Below are 18,167 nucleotides of genomic sequence, written 5' to 3' on the forward strand. Positions count from 1 at the left end.
AAATTCAGGCCCTGGACCAGGTCATTTGAACAAATTCAGACGCACAGCTCACTGTACATTTGGAAAGGTCTACGTGCCTACCTCCTGTTGTTTCTGCCACCTGTTTTGGCAGAAACAACAAAATAGGTTTTGTGTGTGTGTCTGTGTGTATTGCATAATTCACGATCCAAACTGAATCCAAAATATTTGGATGGCGGCCCACCCCACATTTGCTTGGTGGAGCTGGAGAGGCGTGCCAAGAGCAGCACCAACAGCTGGCAGCCCAGGATGCTCTGACCCCCGGGCTGGAGACACAACCCAGAGACTGTGCAAGAAAAAGGGTCCTGTTTTTTTAAATCAGCTCTGTAGGCAGCTGAGGTTTGTGCTGGTGAAAGCAAAGCAAGGGATTGCTTTCAGCCCAGATACAGACCACCTCTCCTAGCAAAGCTCTGCAGGTCATTCATTTCTTGCAGCATTTTACTTTGGTGGTGACCAGGAAGCATTTCACAAGTCACTGCTGTTGTACAGGTGGAAGCTCAGCTCAACCACGCCTGAGAGCAGCAAGGTAAGGACTTGTAGTGTTTTATGCACAACTATAAATGTTCTTTTGCCTTTCAGTGCTGCTTGCAACCCAAGATTTCATTTGAGCTAGTATAATATACACTTGCATCATTAACAATTACCAGTCATTGTTCCATTTGGATTTCTCTTGCTAATTAGATTCACTCTGACAATCTGTATGGCCCATAAACACAACCCCAAAAGGAGTATCTTCCCACAGTGAACAGAATGGAATATGAATAATCAGTTTAATAATTGTATTTGACTTAGCTTCTCAACACCAACATGTTAATCAAGAGCCTGCCAGGGCTCCCTGGTGGGAGAGTCCCACTCTGCTCCCGACTGTTCTCACGAGAGGAGCCTGAGCTTGCCTGGCTGCTTTTGCCAAGGCTGCAAATGCCATGTGGGTCTTACACAAGCACTGAGAGCCACCACTTTTAATTCTTGCTGTTTTGCATGAGCACCCAGCTCTTCTCTGTCTCACTTTTCACATTCTTGCCTTTCTGTCTCACCCCTCTCTTTAGAAAGGCAGCAGTGATGGAGACAATATTAACTCCTAGAGGAGCTGAAGCAATTCTGGAATGCAACCTTGCCACCCCGAGCACTTCCGCTCCCCTTGCTGACCTGAGTATTTGGGCAACAAACCTGGGCTGGAAACCATTTCTTGGCCACTTGCTGGGTTGTGTCTGACAGCTCACTACAACAGCTCCTCTCCCAGTGCATCTCCAGCAAAGGCAGCAATGTAGCTTCCAGACCCAGGTTGCTCCATATCTGACTGGCCTGAGGCATAGCCAGAGGGTCAGGTTCTGCTCCTACCTGTTTGGTTAGGCTTCACCTGGATCCCTCCTGCCAATTCCCTTCTCCACAACACATGTATGAAAACTCTGGTAATTGCTAGGCAGAGCAAGATATAGTTGGTTGCTTTGGCTATGAATCACGTAGACAGGCAGTTGTTTTTATTCATTTTCTCATTGCTTTTCCAAGCTTTAAGGAAAAACATTAAAACAAATGCAATTGCATGCCACTGCAACTGCTCTTCACAGAATGCCACTGTGACAGTCAGACCCCTGATGCTACAGCTCAGCTGCCAGAGACTGGGGGTGGAAGAGCTGGCAGCTCCCAGGACAGGGAGTGGAATGTTGCTCCTAGGCTCATTTGGTACTAAAGCACAGGGAGGCACCACTGAGCTTTTCTCCATCCCCCACCCTACCCCCACTTATCCTCCTTGTTCCAGGGGCTGCTTTTGACCCTAATCCAAAGAAAAGATATGTGGATGTGCTAGTGGCTGGCAACAACTGGGGGCTGGCTTTAGGCTGGAGCAGGGAGCACTTGGGTACTTGTGACAGCAGGAGGGTGCCTGTTTCATCAAACACCATCCCTGTCACCACATGTATGTGGTCCAGTAGCTTCCCATGGCCTCCTGGGAAAGAGGGCCTCCAGTCTCCTGGTCTCCCTTGCAGGTCTTCTCTGCTGCTCTGCTGTTAATACACCTTCCCCAAAAAGAGGGTTAGGAAGGGAGGAGAGTTGATCTGGACACTAATACTTCTTCTTAGCTGGAAACAGGCACAACATCAGAATCAAGGTGGCAGCACCTAACTCCCCTGTGGGTATCTAATGCTGATTTTTCTTTTTCCTCAGTCCTTTCCTAACTGATTCACTCTCTGTTAATAGCAAAAGCCACCTCTGACATCAGCTTTCACCTGCATGACTCTTTGTCTTTTACTTGAATGTCACCCTCCTTTTATTACAGCCATTCTCCAGGTGCCCTGCTCATCCTGCCTGGCCAGCAAACCCCCTCCATGCCATCAGTGCCTCATGGCTTTGTGCAGCACATTTCATCAGCACAGTGCTCACATTGTGCCATTAACGCAAACAGTGAAACAAATTGGTCCCAAACTCCTGCTAGAAGAACTCTCACAGATAACTTCTGACCTGATATCTCCAGACTGAGCACTCATTGTCTCCTCCTCTTATACCATCAACACAATTTCTCTAATAATCTATTTTGTCTCCAGCAACATCAGTGGTTTCTCACTTGACATCATAGCAAATACATTAAAGTAGTCTAGATAAAGGAAATCTGGCAGATATCACCTGTCTGGAAAAATAATTGTTTTATCAAAGAGAACCATCGGGTTAGTCTGGCAGGATGTGCCTTTAGTTGCATTTCATCCCATTTTTGATGTGCCTTTGCATTTTTAATTAACCTTCAAGGCATGTTCCAAGGCCCCGCATACCAGCGAGGTCAGAGTTACAAGGACGCCGATGGTTGGCTGGATTATTTTTTAACCCTGCACAACTGAACACGTTGTAATGGATATCCTGCAGTCACAGGGTCCCTCTCTGACTTGGCAGATTCATAAAAACAGTTGCTAGTAAATGTGCCACCTCTCATGCTGGTCTTTCCAGAGCTCCTGGACAGGCATGACCTGCATCCCCGAGAGGAATGCCACCTGCTCTTCGAGCACAGTAACAATTCTATTTCCATACCCCTGTTCCCATTAACCAGCCTTCTTTTACCTCTAGGATTTGCTTTCCTTAAACCAGAACAGAGGTAAAATACTCCTTTGATCACAGGCCATGCCTAAATTATATTTAATCTCATTTACTGCACAACAGTCTGACTTTACTTTTCTTCCTTTCTTACATTGAAGAAGTTTTACCCATTTTTTTTTTTCTGAAATGCAGGTTTGCTTCTGATGCTTACACTAGAATTTTTAGGCCTCTAAATGATAAAGTCCTCTTTCTGCAAGGCTCTCCAGGAATAACCAGAGAACTGAGCATCCCAGTCACGTGGAGAGAGCAGGCAGGGTGCAGGATGCCTCACCTCCACACCTCTGCCTGTGCCTCCCCTGCACAGGAGCCTCCACTTTCCCCACTCGAGTCAGCTTTGCTGACTCCCACTGTCAGCTTGCCCGCTGGCAAACTGAGCCTCAGACACACACATATTTGTGTTTATTCTCCCCATTTGCTTCAAACAGAGAGAGCTACTTAGTTCAAAGCTCTGCTCTGTGACTAGATCTCTAGTAACTTAATTGCACATCAAAACAACATCACCTTGTATGACTTCACTGATGAAGATGTTTGTTGGTTGTCAAATCCAAGGATATCTGGGCCCTACCATTGCTAGCTTGAAGCATCATTGAGTAATGGAGTCTCCTCAGATTGCCAAAGCACTGAATGAAGATAGGAATAATCTCCAAGAGTTATCTCAGCCAAAAACATGAACAGCAGCTAAAGGAGTGAAGAGAAAGTGTACTTGTGACCCTGCAGATTTGCTCCTGCTGAGTTTCAGAGGCCATGGGACCATCAAAAGTGCAAAAGATACTCAGCAAAGCATTGCCAGAAACTTCTTTGCTAGTAAATTTGTACTTATCATCCTGAGGTGTTCTAAGGCATGTGAAAAAATGCTCCTCGCTACCTGAAGAACAGCAGCAGACCAGATCCAAAGGGTATTGAAGAAGGTTTTGCTTGACTGTTCTCTGCAGTGCAGATGTGTGTGTGTTTGCACCCTCTGCACAAAGGACTGGCCTTGCCTGCATGAGACTGGGATGTGTCAACAGTGATTCTTTGAAGATTTGCCCTTAATTTCATCTATCCTCATCAAATACTGTTGTCCTCCAAATCCTGTTGGATATGTCAGCCTAGCAGGTAAAGATCTTCTCCTCACAAGAGCAGACACACCACAAGTGCTGTCATGAAGAATTTCATAGAATCACAGAATGGTTTGGGCTGGAAGGGACCTTAGAGATCATCTGGTTCCAACCCCTGCCATGGCCAGGGACACGTTCCACTAGACCAAATTGCTCACAGCTCCATCCAGCCTGGTCTTGAACACTTCCAGGGATGGGGTTTCCACAACTCCTCTGGGAAACTTGTTCCAGCGTCTCACTACCCTCATAGTGAAGAATTTCTTCCTGATAATCTAAACCTGTCTTCTTTCAGCTCAAAGCCATTCCCCCTTGTCCTTTCACTTCATGCCCTTCAAAAAGTCTCTCTGCAGGTCTCTTGTAGCCCCTTTTAGGCACTGGAACATCCTGTAAGGTCTCTCCAGACTGAACAACCCCAACTCTCTCAGCCTGTGTCCACAGCAGAAGTGCTCCAGTCCTTTGGTCATCAAACCGTACATGACTGAAGAAGTGAAGTCAGTCCATGCATCTTATAGCACACCCTCTAGGGTGCTATAGGACACAAAAAACATCTGAGATGTTTTATAGTCATCTGAGATGTTCCCATCTGAATCCAAGCCTTAGCAGAGACACCCTGGTATGGCCAGCTCTGCATCTCTCATTCCGCACTCAGCAGCCGGATACGAAACAACAATTACATTGTGAAATGTCATGGGTCTACTGAGAAGCAAAAACATATCAATACTGTCTCCTGGTTGCATCGAGCCATGATGATTTTGCTTGACTGCATGCCTGGATGAAACAACAGAGAACACAAACAGAGATGGGGCCAGAGCTTACATGTGCACTACTTTTATCTTCCTGCCTTTCCAGCGCACCCATCGCAGCAGCGTCTAGGTGATAAGTCTGACTCTTTGCAAAACAGGAAGACCGTGGGCTGGCTGGCTTCTGTGATGAGCAATAAATTACAGGGGTTTTACCTGGCTGCCAGCCTCGCTGTGCACTAGGTAAGGCAGGCGCTAATGCCGGGTGCTGCAGTGGCCGGCGATAGGATAATTACTGTTATTGCATTAGCAGAGAATAGCTGGGACTTAAGAGCCGGAGGGACAAAGAGTCCCAGAAATTGGAGCACCGAAGGCATTGCTAGCTTCGTGCACACAAAGGCGACCGACCTATAAATAATCTGACCTCTTTGTTCCAGTAAAATGGCACAAGAATTAAGACCCTGGTTCAGGAAGAAACTTAAAATGCATGACTAAACCCGGCATAGCTGAGCAGACCTATTGACATGCCGGGGGCCCGAAGGCATTTCTGCTCTGTGAGCCTTTGTGCTCACCTGTGAGAGCGGCTGCCGGAGGTGTCCCGCTGGCAGAGCTGCTTTCCAGAGGCTGTGGGGGGCCAGCTTAATTACTGCAGGTAAGGGAGCAAAAGCACCCTGCCAGATTTCGAGTGGGACTTCTCAACAGTCTCTACTCTCCCTCTGCTTTCTAAGTTACAGCTAAAGAAAGAGAACTCTGTTAACCTCAGTTACCTGATAGTAGCTGGCAATTTGAAAATTAAAAGCTGACTTGTAGAGCAGAAATATGAAGTGTTAGAACATGAGCCTAACAAATGTAGCCCAGAAGTTTTCTAGTAAAACAAAACCAAAACAAATCAGAGACTAAAAAAAAAAGAGAGAGATTAGCCAGCAGCAGGGCAGGTCATCGCTAGGTTAGGTTCAGCCTGCATGTACATCACCTCTCAACTTTTGGGAGAAAACCCACTCAAAGATGTCCTTGTTCAAATTAAAAGGCTTGTTGTTAGGCTCGGAAAGCCCTTGGAATCCTTGATAAAGTAAAACTAGAACTACTTGTGAAAAGAAAACTTTGATGGTTGCCTGAGGTGGGGAGTAGCACCATTTACAAATATTTTTCTCCTAGCTCTTGATCACAGAGACTTAGAAAAAGTACACCTGAAAATTATCAGTAAATATAAGTATGTTATAAACCATTCTCTGCTCTTTCTTTTTATCTTTGCAGTAGAGAGAGAGTAAATAACTATTTTCCTCGTGCTGGAGGTGGGGAGTAAGCATGGAGAAGGTGTAAGACTGACTCAGCATCACCCACCACCAGCCCCTGGCCTGGCCCCCAAAGTCTGAGATCCACAACAAATACACGTGTCCCAGGGAAGGCATATGCAGGGTGGGTGTAAGAGCCATTCTGTTCCTTGGGAGGTGAGTAACAGGGTTTGGTAAGCAAACTTGGGTCAAGTGGGGAGTCAGACTTGATTGTGTGCTGCTGGTTCAGCAACTTAGCAGCTGGCTGGCAAAACAATAATCCAGCAGCCTTTTTCCCAGGTGAGGGGAAACAATAGGACATGCAAAGCAATCTGACAGAAAGTTTGCAGTGGACATTAAGGCAAATGCAAGAAGTTCAGCCACTCTCATTTGTGCTCTGACAACAGGCAGCTCCCAGGTGCACACCTGTCCCTTTTTGCCTGAGCTGTTTTTTGTTGCATCCAGGGACAGTAAGGGTGAGAAAAGAGCCACATTCTTCTCTTATGACTGCTTATCCTGATCCACAGCACCTCTCCACCAACCTTCCCCATGCTCCACACGTATACACAGCCCCTAAAGCAAGCACTTTAAGACTGGAAGTGTAATTCAAGTTTGCACTATAATTCTTCTTGGGTAGCTCAGTCATTAGTTACTGTGGAGCAATTAGGAACTAACAGGTTTAGCAGAGAGACCTGGTGTTTTCTGGTGGCTTTTCCCAAGCTCTATGGTCCAAGGACCATTTTGGCTGCTGTCCTGGGTGGCTCACAGCCCCTTCATGGTGTTATCTGTCAGAAACTCAGTGGCCCAAAGCTCTGCAGTCACAGGTGGTGCGAGCCCTGTGTTTATAACATTTCCTGCTGGGAGCCATGACTTTTAAAGCCATATTTTCCACCTGTTTCTCACACTCCTCCCCAGTGTCCCAAAGAGCCACCAGGCTGCCAACAAAGCCAAGAGGCAAAGTTCGTCTTTTTGTTCTGAGGCAGAGCAGTGCCTGGCACAACTATTCCTGGTCCCTGACTCAGAGCACAACCATCTTTGAAATAAATAAAACAAAGAAAGAGAACATCTCTGGGCCTATATTTGACACTTGTATTCCCACACCACTTGGCTTTATATAAACATATGAATTGGTATGGTGGTTATTTTGACTCATCTGCTTAGCAATCATTTTATTTTAATCAATATTTATTTAACTCGCCAGCTAGACAAAAGCTCCCTAATTTCTTCATCTGATTTAATTGATGTTCCCTGACAGAATGAAGCTAGACTGGATAAGACAGTACAAGCTGTGCCAGTCTTCTTTGGTTTGCATCTCTTTTAACAAGTCCTGTGACTGTCGCAGAGCCAAGGCACATCTTACATCTCGCAGAGGAATTGGGACTATACGTGGCTGTATACTCTGGGACAAAGAGCCAAGAAACATGCCAAAACAATAAGCGTTGACACAATAATTAGCATATTTATTCTCCATGCAAATTACCTCTTCATACGTTGTGAAACACTTTGCATTGTCAGAGGACTTCTGAGGAGCCTGGAGTTTCTTACAGGCACCACAATAATTAAATGCACGTCTTCAGTTGTAACATTAAAATACAATTCTGGGTGAAGGATCATAGAAAGAAACATGCACATTGTGCAGATAAAAATTATCTACCCGATAGTCCCATCTCAAAACAGACACCATAAATTATATTCCTGAAGGAGCTTTCAGGCCATGGATATTTCAGGCCTTCTTAGAAGAACATTTTGCTTTTTATTTGAAGGAAATGATCTGTACCTTGTGTCACCTCAACCTCATGCCAAGGGTGAGCAGTGGCTGCAAGTTGAAGGATTGAATCACGAAGTTCAATCTTAGCCCAGTACTTCACTTTTCTGCAAAGAAAGGTTCACTTTAGCAAATGCTAAAACACACTGGCTTTCAGAGGAACTAATTTTTCATGCTCAGTCACAAGTGCAGGGGGAAAAATGAACTCTCACATTTACATTAGAGTCATACAGTAACTATGATCCTGAAGTCAACACGTGGAAAAGCTTAAGTGAAGCAACCTGTAACTTGCTGCCCAGATTAGTTCATGCCCAGCTCTCTCTGCCAGCATTTAAAGTCTTTGTGAAATGCTAAAGTGTAAAGGGTAGCACTGTCTCTCAAGGCCAAAGTCAACTGATATTAGGAATGGGTACAGTAATTTTACAACCATTAACAGCATTAATGACCCTGTGAGCCAAGAAAGAAAGCTGCCAGAAAGACCCAGAACTGCCTCTGCGAGGAGGAAAAATTGCCTTGCCTCCACAAGCATACTGCACTGTTGTAAAAATCATGTCAGTATCTCGACTGCAGGCTGAGAGGGCAGAGCAGTCTGCAGTGACAGAGACAGATCCCATCCAGAGACAAATGTGACACCATGAAGCACCCACCAGGACACCTAGATTTGGATGTAGGTCGAGATACATCAGAGCAGGGTGGTGAGTCCTACAAAAGGAGCTGCTTCACCAGTGCAAAGTTTTAGGAGCAGGTCACCATCCCCTGCTGGAGAGTCCTGAGGTTCATTGAGGAGACCAGAGTTCATAGATGGTGCCTCTCCCTTTCCCTCTGGCAATGCCCTTCTTGTGCTCCTCGTCTGTGTTGCCACATGCTCACACTACCACAGCCTTGTGATGGAAAAACACCAGCTGCCAGTACATTCAAGGGCTTCAGGTAAGGCTTTGGGGGGGGCTTGGAAAAGGTCTTGGAAAGACTCAAATGCCACTCCTAAGGGCTCCAGGCAACAGGAGACAAATGAAGAAATCTCATCTTCTCCAAAGGCACTCAGGCCTGCTCAAGATTTCTTCAAGCTTGGTTTTCCTATTCAAGTAAGTGGTACAAGGTCAGACACTCTTTGTACAGCAGCTCTTGAAACTATTGGCTGATTTTGGTGAAGCATGGCAGGACTGAGGATCTTTGTAATCACCCAGTTCCTGGGAGTTTTCGTGCAAACGTTACCCTTCCCTGGTTTGCACAGGAAGGCATGACCAGAGGAGTCAGGGTGCTGGCAGAGGACATGGAAGTGCATATGGATTCACTGCATGTCTGTTCCCCACAGCAGAGGAGCAAGTGATTACAGCTGGAATCATGGGACATGCCTGCTCCAAGACCAAATCCTGGCTTCCAAGCCTGCACATCCAGAAATGAGGGGAGGTCCCAGCCCTGGGAGGTTGAGTGGCACCATATGAAATATCTTTCATTCTGGTCCAAGTGCAATCCAGCTCCTCCACTCTGTGTCCCAACAAGTCCTGGCTGTCAGCAAAAGCTGCCATCCTTGAAAACTGCCTGTAACTTGCAGGCTCTTTGTGCTCAGAGAGAAAGAGGAGGGACTGGATAAACAAAAACCACCTTGGGTCTTTGAAACAGAGAAAACACGTCCGAGTCGGTTCAATAGCCTTCCACAGACTCAATAAAAGATTAATCAAATCATCCACAATGAAAGCAAGTTTGGCATCCTTGTCCCTGGGCTAGTGGTAATGCAGAATCCCCACATGCAGTTTCTTACAACTGATGCTATTATTTGGGAAAGGCCTCAAGTACTGTCCTGTTGGTGGGGGGGGGATGATAGAAAAGCCACCCCAAACCCAAAAGGATGCATGGGCAGAATTGTGATAGAAATTTTCACTTTTCCTGCCTGTGAACAATAATTCCTCAGCTGATGCTTTATCAGAACGAATTTAACCCAGTTTTTCACTTCAACTACAGGAAACCACGTTCAAGTAGGTTTCTCTAACATAAAGGACATATTTTAACCCAACTTTCGCTCCTGCTCACCCCATCCCCACCCAATGCTATTAAATGGCTTGAAATACGACACAAAAATACATGTCTTATCATATCAGTTGGCTTCTCTCGCTGCAGCAGCCCTTATCAACATTCAGCAGTCCTATTAATGCAGTCCCCTTCAATCAGCATGAAAACGTAGCTCTCCAGAGATCTCTGATCTGTCCCTTCCCAGTATCACAGGCCATTTCTGGATGCCACATAAAGAGCAGGAGCTCTTTTAATGCCAGCAGTTTGCTCCTTCACATCTGGCCTGCATGCCCATGGTCCACAGCCCTCACAGCTGCTCCATGGCAGACCTCATAGCTGCCAGTCTCACATGAAGCTGTCCTTCCCTGGATGCAGCTGCTGGAGCCCTGTCCCACTGGTTCCTTCCAGGGGCAAGGCTATGACAGCCCTGTGCTTGTGCCCTTTTTCCAGCACCTACTTTTAGGGGAAGGTTTACCTGTGTAAGTATTACATATATTGCACTGCTAAATGCAAACTGCTCTGAAAATATATCATAGATTTGCCTTAATCTACACTGCATTCTCGAGAGATGTGATGGAATATAGTGTTAGAAAACTATTCTTCATGAACTGCCAGAACTGTGGAGACCCAAACCTACAGAGCTTACTGCAAGAAGCAGAGCTTCAGGAGTCAAACTGTTCAGGAACTGGGAAGTGGACACCATCGATGGGCACCAAATTTGGCTTACAAACCAGAGAAACCCAGTCTTTGGCAGCTATATCTCTGTTCCTTTTAGCAGCAGTATGTTCACCATGTTGTAGTCCTTATTGGATATATTGGCAAGCCCTTTACTAACATTTTCCCTTGGGTTATTTTCATTTTATAGGTGGTTGTATTAAATTAAGATTCCCAAGAAATTACAAAATAATGTAAACAAGTGTTTTTAAAATTGTGTGCGAGTCTCCTTTCCCCCCACGGAACTGGGGTGTCCTTGAGATATTATACTGGACCTTAGCCAACAGACTGAGAAACAGGATTGGCAAAAACAGAGGAAGGATGTTGCAACACACCAGTTGAATCTTTTCCCCTGGGGTTTTGAGTTTGGTCTGTCCAGAGAGGTTGGCAGGAGGTGAAGGGGACAACCTCTCCACTTTTGCTCCACGTGAAGGCAGGCTTGCAAGGATGAAGACTGTCTTCTGCAAATGCCTCTTGGGCAGAGTTTATTTACACCAGGCTTGAGAGGTTATTTGGGGTCCACAGGACACCCCAGGGCCGTGTTTTTCCCCTGAGGCTTCATGGCCCTCTTTCAGGACATGCAGGTCAGGTGGGGAGACACAATCTCTGCAGACAACTTGTGTTGCAAGACAGAAACTGCAATGCATGGTTGCTAGCTATGAAAAACTATCCAGGGAGAAGGTTTCTCTCTTACGAAATGCACCTCCTGATCATCCTGCAGAAATCATCCTTGTCCTTGCTAGTGCTGCCATCCCTCAGCTTTTCAGTTCTACCTTTGACTTCCTTACAAGCTTTTGAGAATGTCTCCACACGAGGCTGCAGAGCAGTGCCAGCTTTGCTGCCTTTCCTAAAATGTGCACTTTCAATTAGAGGAAAGTAAACCTCAACACATATCTCAGCTTCACAGTATCGCTGCAAATGGTTTAAGCTTTACTGGGGCTTATCAGATAGAATTCTAGCTAATCTAAAGTCAATTTCTATATCCAGAGTGTTAGTTTATTATTCTTTAGTTCACTGTTTGGTGGAGTTATTGACTTATAAAATGGTGAAATTAATGGTGGAATAATCTTCCCTTCAAGTATTTAGTTGTGCACAAAAGTAGAGAAGTTTGTACTTCCCTGACCATTTTGTTTCTCTGTTTCCAACATCATTCTCCAATGTCTGGAGAATTACTACACACCAGAAATAATCATTCCATAGCTAAATAAAAGTATATGTTCTTTTTGTAGGAAAGGAGGAAAAAGCAGGTCTTTTTATATTGCCTTTAAGAAATGTTACCAGTGTAGGAATGGACTAAATTTGGACCAGTCACCTAGAGCCCAAACACATGTATTGCCAAATCGGTTCCCTTTTTCTAGACTTCTAGTTTGCATTAGGTTGAACATGAAAACAATTTCTTAATATTCTTAACATTAAACGCCTCACACTTGGCACAACTGCAATTCAAAAGGTGTAAATTGCTAAAGTTTGTGGAGAGACACTTACTTAGCTGTTAATATAGGTAATCACGGGTTCTCAGTGACCTCTATGTGAAACTCTTCTGTTTCTTACTATCTGCACACATCGTCATCATCAGGGCAATTAGTGGTGATAAAGAAAACTGTAAGAGAAAACTTCTTTCAGAACTTTTGGCTTTGATGTTTACAAGGCACTGTGTCTGTCACACGAGCATTCAGTCCACAAAACTTTATATTTATGTGAGGTGAACACCATTTTCTCGGGGAAAAGGAGCAAACCCCTCTTGCCAGTCAGCTTATTAGGGTTTTGTCATTGTTTTCATGAAGTGATTTAGGCATGACTGGGGAGCAGGCTCTTCAGGAGCCACACGCACACGGATTACACAACACACAAAAAGCTTGATAGTGTCATTACCACACCTCTGTTTTTTTAAATACACTTCCTCCTGCTTTTAGGTTGGGTCCAGTTATTCATAGGGAACACCTGGCTCTGCACAAGGAAGCACTAAATCCTTTGCCTTCAAAGCACACAGGTAGTGAGGAAGGTCAAGTATTACTCAGGGATTTCTCACCACATCTTCTGATCAGATCCCTTATTTTCTCAGTAAAATGCAGCACATCATTTTTGCATGTTCAGCTCTGGAGCTCTTGATTAAACCAGTGAAGCTAAACTGAATATCACTAAAACAGGGAAACATAAAAATCAGCATTTAAATGTGCCGTTGAGCAACTAATCCCAGTTAATCCCAAGAGCCCCTGAAAGTCCCTTACGGCACAGGACGGGCAGGGAGCAGCCACGTCCTGCAGCCCTGGATGATGGCAACAGCTTCAGAGCCAGGAATGGCCCCTCCTCACCTGGGGGCACAGGGGCTGCAGTCCCACAGCATGCCAGCAATACTCAACACCCCACCAGTGGCACCAGGAGAGGAGGCAGCTAGAGGGAAGTTTAGGGCAGCCCTTGGCACCTTGTTTGCACATTCTCTTCGGAGACCCTGAGCCTCAAAACACCAACACCAGGAAGCAAGAGACTAATTTATCATTATGTGGAAGGAACTGCCCTAGTTTTACCCATAGGTAAGGGCAGTTGTAGATGAAAGAGCAGTAAGGACAAGGACAGACCCCTGGCAGGTTTTTCTCCAGGTCTGTGCCCTGGGCAGGGCAGGCAGATAGGATCTGCAGCACCATAAATCACCCCACAGCAAAGGGAGAAGAGAAACGGATTGTGAAATGAACTGTAAAATAAACTCCTAATGTAAACATCGAACGGGCAGGGGGTTGTTTTTTCTGTCTGGGAGCCCAAGTCTGGTACAGTTTATTGGCTGACTGTGCTGGGACCTTTTTTTGGTGAGGTTACTGCTGGCCATATTGCAGGGCAAGGAGGGAGCCACCATCCTGTTTGCCAGCAGGAGGGGAGGCTGGTGCTGCCATGAGCATCTTCTTGTCCTCTGGCATAATTTGCTTGCTCAGGCACTGGAGCTTTGCTCACAGTTGCCATTATGGACTGTCTGGATCCTGCCCCAGAAAGACACCCTCCCAGACACCTGCCTTGGTGGCCTGGCAACAGTGATGGGGACACCCCAAAAGGCTTTAGGCTGCATCTTTCACCAGGGCCTGAGTTTTCTGATAAGCAGGTGCTCACCCAAAGCTGCCTCTCCCTGACATGTCCCTGCCCACCCCAGTCCTGCTGCTCACAGCAAGTGGGGCTTTGCTGCTTTCAGCTTTTCCTGGTCTGGCCTGCTGTCCCTGCCAAGAGGGCCAACACGTGCCCTCAGCAGGGAAAGGAGGCAACCTTTGAAACAAACCTGACCCACCATAGGAACATTTATATTTATATTATTTATATTAATATTTATATTAATATTTTTATATAAAATTATTTATACTTCTAATAAAAACCTATATATATACACCTATACCTATAAATACCTATAAATAGCTGTATTTATACTTCTGGTCCAGAAGGAGTCAGATGATCCTGAGGGGTCCTTTCCAACTCAGCATATTCTGTGATTCTATGATTGTACTACACCAATACCTCCCTGGGGTCGGGGGCACACTCAGGCTCATGCATCAGCACAGTGGGACAACATTGCTCAATACCTGTTACAGTCAAACCAGCAGAAAAGATAAGAGTTTGCTACTGTACATAGAGACCTGTGCCTCAGGTAGGAAGGGACAGAAGTCTCTGTGCTTTTTTTTTTTTTTTTTTAATCTATCTTGTTTTAAAGCTGCTCTAGGTCCTTAGGGCAAGTCATAGGAGGATGAGGTTAGAAGCAACCTCAGGAGATCATCCTCCTGCTCTGAACCAGGGCCATGGAAAATCCAGGCAAACGTTTTGCTCCCAAAATACACCCTTAATGAAGAAAAGTCCACACCTCTAGGAAATGTGTTAATTATCCTCATAGCTAAGAGAACATAACCTAAATTTCCTGCATATGAAACACAGCAATGTCCTCTCCTTAGCGGGTATGAAGGAGGAAGGGGAGTTTAAGTAATTTTTTACACGTATTTTGTGTCCCCTCTCAACTTATTCTAACAAATAACATCAACCTTCTCCCATTGGACCTCATTCTCACTAGCTCTGCTCATCCTTGCTCCTCTTCAGCCTGGCTTAAACAGTGCCACAACTGCACAGCAGGAGCTCAGACAGTTTATACCTCATTACTGCCCACAAAACCTTTTTTCCAGGGCTGCTGCTTGCACCCCACTTGGCGTTTGGCAGCTGATCTCTTTCCTCAGCACAGCACCTTTGTCTGCTGAATCTCACCTGGCTGATTTCCCCTCCCAGATCCTCATGTTGGCACATGGTGCCAGTCCTCATTCTGCACAAGAGCCTTGCTGGGTGCTGGGCACACGTCCTCCAGCTGCTGGGCTGCCTGACACACCAGCACTCAGAGGCTGATGCCAACTCTTGGGTTTCCAGAGCCCACAGCCATGGGCATCCAGCCAAGGCTGGGTGGGGCAGGTGGCAGTAGGACCAGGGGGACAAGTGTGGCACAAGATTGGGCTCACAGAAGGAGGAGAGAAGGGACATTTGGGAGGGGAGATAGCACACGAGTTCTACTTTTAGAAATGCACACAAGCAAGCTGATAGTTACTGAGATGTCTTGGTGAAAAAGCAGTTGCTATCTCCACATTCCTCTTCTCTGGTCAAGCACCTGCAGTTTTTTGGCCAGATGGAAGGTAGAGGGGCTGAAACTGACAATTGGCCAAAAAGTCTGTGGGACACGGTGGAGAAATCCCCAGGATGTAGGGATTGGTCGTTGTTTCCCAGCATGAGAGTCTGCATCCCATAATGGCCTACCCAAAATTTGGGAGTAAACTGGTTAAACACAAAGTACTTCACCAGTTTGTCAAAACTCAGGTTTCAGATAAGAGGGGTCAGAACAAAGTAATTCTGCTCCATCTCTTTCTTTAAACATTTCTTTTGTCAGTCTCTTATTATTATCTTATGTTTCAGGTGCCAGATTCAAGCCACATCTAACATTTCTAGTACAGCTTCATCGTGATGCTCTCAGCACATGGGTCATGTCTGAGGCAAGGCTAGACCAAATAGAAATGTGTGTGAACTCTGAGTGTGTGTGTACAGATGTTAGACAAGGCACCTTTAGATGGTCTTTCCTCAACCATGAGCTCATCCAATCTGCCCATATGGTAAATTTGACCTTTAAGTTACTCTTGAAATGCTGATTATGGGCCTACAGTGCACTGTCAGTTATAGTGGAAAAGAAACAGATAAGCCTTTTGTTAGCTCATGGATGAGGTGATCAGTATAAAATGTTCAAATTCTGGTAACCTTCAGTTGGAAAAGTTTGCAGATTCTTGACTCACTGAAATAGAGAGAATCAAAGTTTTTCAATTTTATTTTACACATTACGGCCCGGGGAAGAATCACAGGTCACATGTGCCAGCACTGCCAGAGAGCAAACACCACAGTCAACTCTGTAGCTGGTTGTTCTGAGCCGCACTTAAACTGTACAAAACTACTTCACTTTCTCACAGTAGAACTTGCAAGAGCATGAACAGAGATACTTCCTAAAAGAACAAGGCATTCATTACTTTCCCATGGCTTTTTGTCTGTAGGAGCTTGCTCTGAAGCTGTGGGCTCGTGTCCCTTTGAGCTGCCATACCTGCTAAGAGGTCCACAGACCATTTGTACTCTCAGCTCTACCTCTCCTTACTTCAGCAGACCTGTGAGTTCAGCAACCAGACCACACTGGGTGCAAACTTACTATTCCAAGTGAAGCAATGTTCAGGGTTTAGCCCATATTCAGCCAGGAAAGATGCAGCTAGAACAGCAAACTGTGTCTTCAGACTCAAGTGTAGCTTGGAGCAGCAAAACAAGGAGTGTTTATTCCTAGTGTAGCTGGAATGGTGTGACTTGTGCTGGCAATTATTTCTAACCAAGTAACTGTGTTACCTGGGCTTCAATAAAAGCATCATAAAAAATAACCATGTCCACAACTTACATAATTGACCCCAAAAATGTTTTAATAACTGGCCTTAGAAAAACAGAAAAAGTAAAAAAAGTAATAGAATGAAGAAAAGAAAAAAAAAAAGGAAGAAAGAAATATTCTTTTTCCAAAGAAAGATTCATGAGGATTAAAAGATAAGAAGATCATTGCTGACAGCAATGGAAATCATTGGTGACTTTAGATATGGATTGAAGAATGACTGAAGGGAATGAAAAAGTGGTTCAGATGCCCCCATGGCATTGAATTATTTAAAGAATAGCATTTTATGAAACCATTTCCACTTGTTACTTCATTTTTCATTCTTGTGTGCTCACATCTCTTGACACTTTCTCTGCACACAAGGAGAAGCCCCCTTGGATGTATGGTCCATGAGATCTGTAAGGCAGGAGCTGGCCACCCCTCTGCTCCTTACACATCCCTTTGTGTGGGAAAACCAAACCTCAAGAGTCTCCTGCTAACAGCAATATCAGGTTGTCATCCCGGAGGCCCTTTCTTAATAAGGGAACAAAGTTTTGGCAAGGGAAGGTGAAGACATTGTGCAAAAGCAAAGATGTTCAGGTAGGAGATTCAAGAGGCTGGAAATGCAGCTGCAGAGTGTCAGCCACGTCCCCCAGGACCCAGCAATTCAGGGAACTTTCTGCAGGCAACTTCTCACCTTGACGTCCTCTGATGAAAAACCGAGTGAAATGGGCTCACCCTGAAGTGCTTGCTATGGGTGAGGAGAAGGGAAGAGAGGCTTTGCATCTGTGCTACTCCGGGGAAACTTCCCACGTGCCCACTCCTGTCTGTGTCACTTGGTTAGCACTGACCCTTTGGTGACAGCCACCGTACCCAGGCTGCAGAGCAGACACAGCTCCACTGCACATCCCCTCTACACCCACGTCTGGCCGTCCCCTCTGCTACCTTCTCCAGAGGCAGGAGCTCCAGAGAAGACACCCAAAGGTAGCTGCTGTCCCCAGGAAGAGACTTAGATCCAAATCTGAAAGCCACTATAATTTCATAACTGCTCAGGCAGAGTAGAATTTTAACTTGAATTGTGGCTTTTCCATGGGAGTCTGCTAGGCTGAGTGACAGTGCATGGCAAAAACTTCTGTATAAATGAGACAGCCTCTCCATAAATTTTGACTAACAGATGCACATTGAGGTTGATAGCACAATTTGATATTGCAAATACTACTCTCCAGAGAAGTGTGAATGACAATGAGTTTCATTTAATGAGTAAAATTACTTTTTTTTTAATTGTACGTCTTTTATGAATTGCGTTATTGCTTGCTAAGCAGTGACTTTTCTCCAGGACATTCATCCATTAATTAGTTAATGGTGTGCAAGCCTGGTTAGCCTTAAGTAGGAGGAGCCTACTAGAGATTTAAGATAAAGCACCGGTGAAATACAAATTTTCTACTGAAACAACAAATGCCAGACAAACACCAGGCCAGTCATTCACAGCAGGAGCTTGGAAAGGCTGGACCTCTCCCTCCTGTAGGGGAAGGGGTCAGGATCAGCTTCTTCTGCTGCTCTCCAGGGAGCAACTCTGAGGTGACTCTG

At 45.4% G+C, this 18,167-nt stretch overlaps 1 long non-coding RNA gene across 1 annotated transcript; it reads left to right on the forward strand.

The window, feature by feature from the left end:
* The first annotated feature begins 565 nt into the window (after positions 1-565).
* On the forward strand, positions 566-10,904 carry LOC148224404 (uncharacterized). Its single transcript, XR_015802521.1, has 3 exons — positions 566-5,176; positions 6,188-6,381; positions 7,460-10,904. It is a non-coding gene; the product is annotated as an uncharacterized LOC148224404 (long non-coding RNA).
* Positions 10,905-18,167: the final 7,263 nt, after the last annotated feature.

Source organism: Sturnus vulgaris, chromosome 3 (assembly GCF_052056855.1).
Source record: "Sturnus vulgaris isolate bStuVul1 chromosome 3, bStuVul1.hap1, whole genome shotgun sequence".
Taxonomy (NCBI): Eukaryota; Metazoa; Chordata; class Aves; order Passeriformes; family Sturnidae; genus Sturnus; species Sturnus vulgaris.